Source organism: Corvus hawaiiensis, chromosome 7 (assembly GCF_020740725.1).
Source record: "Corvus hawaiiensis isolate bCorHaw1 chromosome 7, bCorHaw1.pri.cur, whole genome shotgun sequence".
Classification (NCBI taxonomy): Eukaryota; Metazoa; Chordata; class Aves; order Passeriformes; family Corvidae; genus Corvus; species Corvus hawaiiensis.
Window position 1 is genome coordinate 5,924,147 of NC_063219.1, and position 6,000 is coordinate 5,930,146.

Consider the following 6,000-nt stretch of genomic DNA (forward strand, 5'->3'; position numbering starts at 1 on the left):
CTTTTAGTGAAAAAGTTCCCACAGCCCAGACTGAAAGGAAGAGTAGGAGTGAGGTGGAAAAGGGTATAGAGGATAAAAAGGGATTTCAGTTGAGTCTGAACTGATTAACTCTGTACAGAATCATCTCCTATCAAGTAACAAACAAGTGTCTTTCTTTACAGTGTTTGCAGGGCTCTTCAGATAAAGAATAACAACACTGCTAGGCACCAAGATGTAAGCTGGCTGCATAAGGTTTTGAACTAATAATAGACCCACTCTTGAACAGGCAAGAAACTCTTTTCCACAATGCCCAACCATCAGCATACCTGACCCCCTAACGACCAGGCCTGTCTGGAACCTTGGCCAACACCCCTGAAAAAACCCCAGCCTGAACCCAGTCCTTCCATACTCACCTCAAAAACATGTGCCATGTGTACTGAGCAATGAAACTTTTACCTGTTGACAGATCTGGCATTAATTTACAAAGCACAGCAATATAGTTCTAAACAGGAGTACTACGTTCAGTGCACATTAACTAAGGTGACAGCCTGAGATTCTGATCAGTGAGACAGGAGAGTATCTTCAGGTTTCTTTGTTGGCACTGAAGAACTGACCAGACCTGGAAGCTATTGGAAGCACCCACCTTCTCTTCCTGGCTCTCCCTGCAGAGTGGTGCTATCCCTGAACATACAGAGCTGTGGGCTTCCAAAGTTGGGACAGGAGCAGGGTCAGCAGCTGCACCGAGTCCTGGCTGTGTCGACCATCAGCATTTTTGCTGTAAGATCTAGTGCAGAATTAGAAATGAGTTTTAAGAGCTACTCCCTGCCCTTTCACATTGCCATGAGCAGTTCACATTTTCTTTTCAGATGTTCTGTTTCTTCATACACGCTGCCTCCATTCTGCTTGTTTAAACCAAAAGAGCAGAGGAAAACGGGTGTGATTCTTGACAACCTTGTTGGCTGGAGCCAAAGCAAAGCACTATGTGGAGGAACTAAGTGGATAAAAACGGGTGGGACAGGCACACTCTGGCTGTAGACAGCTAGTAATTGGTCCCACTCCTGCATCTTGCTCCACAGGCTCACCAGAACTGTGATTTTGAACAAGAGGAATCAGTGAGCCACAGGCTGTTCCACTCGGGAGAGCAGCATCACCCACTGGAGCCAGTGGGGGGGGTCCAAACTGCACTGTCAGCACTGTGCCAGTGCAACTTGAGACACAAGTCCTTGGGCTCTCCCTTATCACTTCTGCTCTGGACTCAAGTACAAAGCAATCAAAAATGTAGTAAGACTAAAAATTTTGACCTACTTCTAATAGAAATTTAAACTAGATATGAAATAGTGGCATGCATCTGAAATGCCAGGTGGAAGCTTGACCTTACTCATGTCAATGAGCAGTTTACTTCTGAATTCAAGCAGCACTAAGATTTTACCAAGGAGTTCACAGTTTCAAAATTAAGGCAAAATTAACTCTTTACTTTTCAGTGCACTTTCTGAAGTTGTGAGGTTTATGTTCAAAATTGCTTAACAGAATTCCTCAATATGGCTTAGCTCTAGTTTTATCCTGCATTAAAAAAAGCTATCTTTGACTATTTATTCCTAGTGTCATGGTGTAGAGGGATTCCTTGTGGAACAAGGGCATATGATACCCCAGGAAAGTCTGGCCAGCCCAGGGTTGCTGAGGAAGAACCCCTGAACTGGCCCCTGGCTGCAGGCAGTCCTGGAAGACACCTGGCAGCAGGCAACCTTGAAAATCCTTGGCAAAGTTATACACTGGTCGGCTCCCCCGCTACTTAGAGGCCGTCTCGTGGGAATAGGGCATGAATCTTTGCAAAGTAGATATAAGTTGGTGTAACTAAAGAATAAAGTGGAGCACAATGCTCAAATTGTACTGGTGTTCGTGTCGTGACTCTGGCCGGCTCCCCTGCACTTGGGACCCTCCCTCCGCAAAATCATGGTTCACTTGCAGCCAAGAGTAGACACAAGCATATGATAAATAGCAGAAAAAGTTATCCCAACATTTATAGGCTGCTTTTTGTCCTGGCAGATTGTGAAGTGATTTATGGGAATCATTGTCTCAGGGCCAAACTGCAAATGCAGCTTTATGACATTTGTTCTGATATACGCTACTTTTTGCAAGACTTTTAATGGTTCTATTTAAATCTGATGAGTTCTGCACCAGATGGCAAGCCTGTGAGAATGAACACAATGACTTTCTAAGTGTAAGGCCCCTGGCACAGCCCAGAACCCTTCAGTAACACATCTTTGAACACTGTGGAGTTTCATCTGAGTCAGGAGAGGGAAGAGGGACTCATGATACACTGAGTGGCTAAAGTCATAGTAACTGGGAGTGGCACAGTCTAGCAGAGCTCTGTGTTCAGTGAGGGAGGAAGGTATTTGTTTAGTTATGCCAGGTCACTAACATGCCCAATTTCTGTTAGTATGCATGCCTCAGCACTGCCTTCCCTTTCCAGCCACTAAGTCAAACATACCTGGTACTGTCCCTGATGAGTTAATTAATGAATGGTGCCCTCATTTTCAAACTTCTCTGTGGCAGCATTTCTGACATTGCTGTACTACAGCCCACACCAGGTTCAATAGGAAGGCTCTTATCAAAGCCAATACACCTGCCTGCTGTTCCTCCTGGGCCAGCGGCTCTGCTCCCAGAGTGACCACCTCGCACGCTCTCTTTCTTCGTACTTCGTGTGATGCAAGGAAAAAGCTTTGTCTGACAGGTCTTCTATCTGTAACAAGACACAGGGAGAGCTGTGCTGTCATGAGCATCACTAAAAACAACACCAACCAGTATTGTATATAATTCTGCAAAGGTCTATTCAACAAACAAGAAGAGGCAACACAATGCATGCTTGCACTACAAAGGCACACTTACATGCATTCAGTTTACGAGAGCTCTGGTGTATGGAATGCTGTCACATTAGCTTTATTTCTTTACATGTCTGTGGTTGATCTGAATGCATATAGAAATTACATGCCCTCCATGCAACTAACACATTTTTCTCTATGGTGAGAGGCAGAAAATTAAGAGGACAGGTATTCATTTGCAAATCAAGGCAGTGTTAGAAGTACATAATAAAGACAGGCAAAAATTCCAACAGTTTCCAGAGATTGCTTTAGGAGGAGGCTGGGCGGCAGCAGGATTTGCCAGGTGCTCTTTAAGCACTGAGAAATAGGTTTGGGATCACCAAGGACTTTGATAACTCCACAGAGAGGAAGTCGGCGAACCTGAGGTGCCACATTCCTGATGCAAAACCAAGCAGAAAATGGCTTCTGCTTTGAAGAGACTATTTCTTACCCATGACCCCCAGTACAGCTTAAACCAGCCTTAATGCAAGTACTTTACCTGCTCATAGTAAAACAAGAGCCAGCTTTTTAGGTAAAAGATGTAACTATTGCACCCGACCTTCCCTGTGAAAGTACCATCTGTGTTTCTCCAACGGCAACACACCAGGAAGTTTGTTCCTTAGCCAGGGCTGGCCAAGGAGCACTTTGCCACCCCTCCCCCTCACTCCCCGATGGCAGGGGAAACTCTTGGCTGGACCCCTCCAGTACAGCTCACAGTTGTTTCAAAGTGCTCCAAACCATTCAAAGTTCACCTAAAAAGCTGAGGTTGGCAGGAGCATTTGAGTGCTGCAGCCAAGGAGTTTATGCCAGCTAGTCCTAACTCAAAAGCTGAGAAATCCTTGGAAAGAACCATTCCTGGTCACACGAGCTGTGAAGCTGCACTGCCAGATCAGTCCTAGACAAGGATCATACTAACAAGTGGGGTGTCATGGAAAATAAACTGCATTTCTTTTTCTAAAGCAAAATCCTCAGTGGTGTTGTACATGTAACACCATTAATCTTCCAATTGAGCCTACAAAATAGAGAACCAAATGCACGGTCCTCACTGCAGTGCCAGTTAGTGCCATCAAGACACTGGCACTGCTCCACTTTGTCATGTTTCTGTGGAAGCCATCCCCGTATTAAGTCTCTTAGCACCAAGGTGGTTCACAGTCATTGGCAAAAAGTACAATGGCAAAGTATCCCAACCAATCAATATGATCCCAAAGGCTTCATTTTGGTTGGAATCAGACACAAGACCTATTTGTAGAACTGTGGCTGCCCAGGTCCTCCTCAGCCCAGCACTCGACAAGAGCCGTCAGACAAACAGGCTGCTTTGTTTCCTCATCTCATCACTCCTTGCTGAAGGCTCCTTCATTGCTTTTATTTATTTATGTTAAACACAAACCACTTTGTTAGCTGCTGGTTTCCTTTCATGCAAGTGAACTTAATGGGCTTCCTCCTCTCTCTCAAATTCACCAGCTCTGTCACTTGGAGAGCATCCAAATGGGGCTACATCTCAGTTCACATTTTGTCTTTCCAAGGTCAATGATGTATATAGCATGAAAGTGAGAATTTTATGAACTACAAAAGTGTTATTCCCTTGGGGAAAATTCAGGATTTTTCTGTGCTCAGATTTCTTTTGAAGTAGAAACAAAAGATAATTTAGAAAGGAAAATTTAAGAATTTTAAAACGCTTTTCTTAGCAATTTTCCAAAATTTACCATGCTGGGAAGAAATTTCATTTTTAACAAGCTGCCATTCAAAAATCAAAGTCCACATCCCTCTCCAAGTGAAGAGTTTTGATAAATACAGAAATAAGCCTCATTTGTTTTCCATAGCTGGTGATGGTAGATTTAACCACTTGTTTATTTTAAATGAGTTTACCCTATTCTTTTGAACACTAAATTTTCTTATTTAAAAATTATACTCTGTTCTATGGATAAAAATTTCATTATGTCAGATAAAAGGTCTCTCTTCTTGGTTCAGTACAGCCTCTGCCCCTCCTCAGCTTTGTAATGCTTTATGTATTTCCTCTAACAACTTTAGGTTAATTTAAAGTTCTGTAACGGGAGAAATTTGGTATTTTTTCCTCACTAAGGTTAGTTTGAAAAAGGACAAAGGAAGTGTCATTCCTCAGTGGATGGATCTGGCAGTGATGTTGAGAGAAAAGACTATGGGGAAGGCCTGTTTGTGAGGCATGTCTAATGATTTCACCCAAAGAAAAATAAGCTCTGGATCGCCCCATGACACTACAATACACTGTGCATTAATGTTGAATAGCACCAGGAATATTTCTGAAAGGTTCTCAAAACAACAAAATCTGTGTTTCACTCTTTGGCTCCAGAGGAAACTCTGAGTCATAGGCCATGAAAACACTTACACAAAACTAATTGCACAAGGAATTACAACAAAAAATTTGTCATTACTAAAATAACTACAAAATAAACTTGAACGTTACAACTGTGCCTTTCCAGAAACTTTAACCTGGACAAAACAAATCAAAATAAAACAGGAAAACATGTGCCACACCCTCCCATGCCTTAAAGCAATAAGACTGCAAATTCATATGATGCCATGAAGATTTTTTGCCTTTTCTTTTATACCCCTGTTATACCTTTTTTACAACTTCTGTATTCTTAGTGCTTTCTGCCTACATTTTAGACTTGTTCGTCAAGCTGAGAGACTAAACATTTTAGAAGCTTCGTAGTTAGGGATCAGTGTACCCCAGACCCCAAGGTCCTCTCCAGAACACATTCTGTAAACTAAGATAGAACCATCCAGGAGAAGGCTCCTTGGGGAGTGGGGCTCACTTGAGCCTCTCATTGGGGAATTTTTGATAGATACGCTAATTAGTAAAACCTCTAGTGTAATACCAGATCTTTTGGGGGGTTGTCCTGGGTTGCAGCATATTCTATTGCTATCCTCATGAGCTGCTGAAATCAGGTGGGGCAGTGTTTCCTTGCCTCCTCCCCTCAGACTATCTCTCTGTTAATGGCCCATCAACACCCTGCTGCATGACTCAGAGATAACTCCCTCCAGACTATCTTCTGTTAATGAGCCCATCAACGCCTTGCCTCATGACTCATCATCCCATTGTGAGATGCTCCACCCAGAAGGAAGAACCAAGCATTCCATCCTGGATATAATCTGAGATTCTGAACACCACAGACAACCCTTTCCA